Below are 2,100 nucleotides of genomic sequence, written 5' to 3' on the forward strand. Positions count from 1 at the left end.
ATGTTGAACATTTCCTTATGTGTCTATTAGCCATTCTTACTTCTGAGAAGTCTCTCTTTAAGTCTCTAGCCCACTTATTAATTGGGTTGTTCTTTCTTTGAGAGTTTATTTGTGGGAATATGGCTGAAAGCTAACTCTGAAATACTGTTGGTAGGAATGTAAACTTGTTCAACCATTCTAGAAAGGCGTATGGAGGCTCCTCAAAAGACTAAACAGAGCTTCCCTATGAACCAGCAATTTCCTTCCTAGTCATTTATCCAATAGACCACAAACAAGGCCACATAGACCACTAAAGCTGCCAGTACAACCGTGTTAATTGCAGAATTGTTTACCATAGCCACAATAAGGAATCAACCCCAGATACCCTTGAATGGATCAAGAAAATGTGGTATGTTTACACAATAGAATTCTATGCTTCCATCAGAAAGAATGATATTGCCCCATTCACAAGGAAATGGGAAGACTTGGAAAAAATTATATTAAGCAAAGTAAACTAGATCCAAAGAAATATAGGCTACTTAGTTTCCTTCACTTGTAGTAACTAGCATATAACTATAAATCCACAAGTAAACACACAGATGGTAAAAGACAAAAAAAATATACTTTTACATGATAAATTATACAGGTCTCTCACATTCACACAGTGAGACCAAAAGAGGATATTCTTAGGAGAGGACACAAAGACTAAATAGCTATGTGCATATGATCATTAAAATGATGTTTATCAAAATGGAAATGGAAACAAGAATTGTTTCTCCCTTTGTTGCTGTTTTTTGTTTTCTATACCTTTTGTCTTGTTTGTAAGTTTATCTGTTTGGGGAAGGCACAGAAAGGGTGAGGCAAAGGATGAACAAATGCAGCAGTGATACTCACTAGACACTATGTTGAAAAATAACTATACAGCTTGTGGGGTGGTGAGTTAGAAGGGAAAAACTAGGAGAAAGTGAAGGAAGGGGTGACACTGATCAAGAGGATGTACTCATTACCTGACTTATGTAACTGTAACCCATCTGTACATCACCTTTACAATAACAATTAAAATAAAAAAGAATCTAATAATAATATTCTGTAGTTATTACTTTATTAGGCTAAAAATGACCAAAAATGGTAAAAGGTGATTTCTGCTCCCAAACATATACTTTTCTTAAGCAGGTATGTCAAGGGGTTTTTCTTACTCATTACACATAATGCATATAGTCCAAGACCTAGATAAAATCTTTGGCCTTTGTAATTTTTTCCAATGCAAGGGATAGAACCCTGGAGTTTTTGTGAATTAGGCAACTATTCTACCACTGAACTATAGCCTCAACCCTGAGGCCTTATTCTTAATTTTTCCCTATATTTTCTATAAATGTCATGTATTAATTTTGGACACAAATGTTGGAGTCTATTCTTTATTGTTCATTTAATCATTTAAATACTTTTGTCTTGGCACATTACTGGTTTCCTATTCTAAACATTCTTTGGGGATGACCAAGTAAACAGCTGCTGGATAAGAACATGGTAATTTCTAGTGCCTGGAGATGGTTTCCCTAGTCTTTACTGTCCCTTAGGTATTTACCTTTTCCAGATAGTTCTTTGCAAAGAGCCAAAATAACATTGAATAAAAACAGGAAATGTTTGACTTTTAATCTGTAATCAACCAACTGTTTTTTTTAAGATGTACGTCTATGAAAGCCTTTAAAACTGTAAAGTATAGTAAATATAGTTATTTTTTAATAATTAAAGATAGAGACACATCTGACATGGAAAAGTGGTAAAAATAAATAGCTAAGAAAGATGCACTTGCTCAATGGGGGCTTAAAGGAAATGGGGAACTTTCTCTATCCTATGGAGAGTCTATTTGTCCTCCACATATATCAGAACATGGCACATGTACTCTGAGATTCTGAAAGCAATGCTTGACTAAGAAACCAATTTGTCTCGGGGAGAAAAAGGGAGAAAATATATCTTGAAGGCAGAATGGCAAATGTATATATATATATATACATGTATATATACATATATGTATCTGTGTGTGCTAATACTATATGTACACTAGTATAGTTGGGACAGCACTAGGAACAATGGAGACTATATAAATATTGTTACTAGATATAC

This window comes from Dipodomys spectabilis, unplaced genomic scaffold (genome assembly GCF_019054845.1).
Source record: "Dipodomys spectabilis isolate Male_0828 unplaced genomic scaffold, ASM1905484v1 ptg000092l, whole genome shotgun sequence".
In the NCBI taxonomy this organism is placed as follows: Eukaryota; Metazoa; Chordata; class Mammalia; order Rodentia; family Heteromyidae; genus Dipodomys; species Dipodomys spectabilis.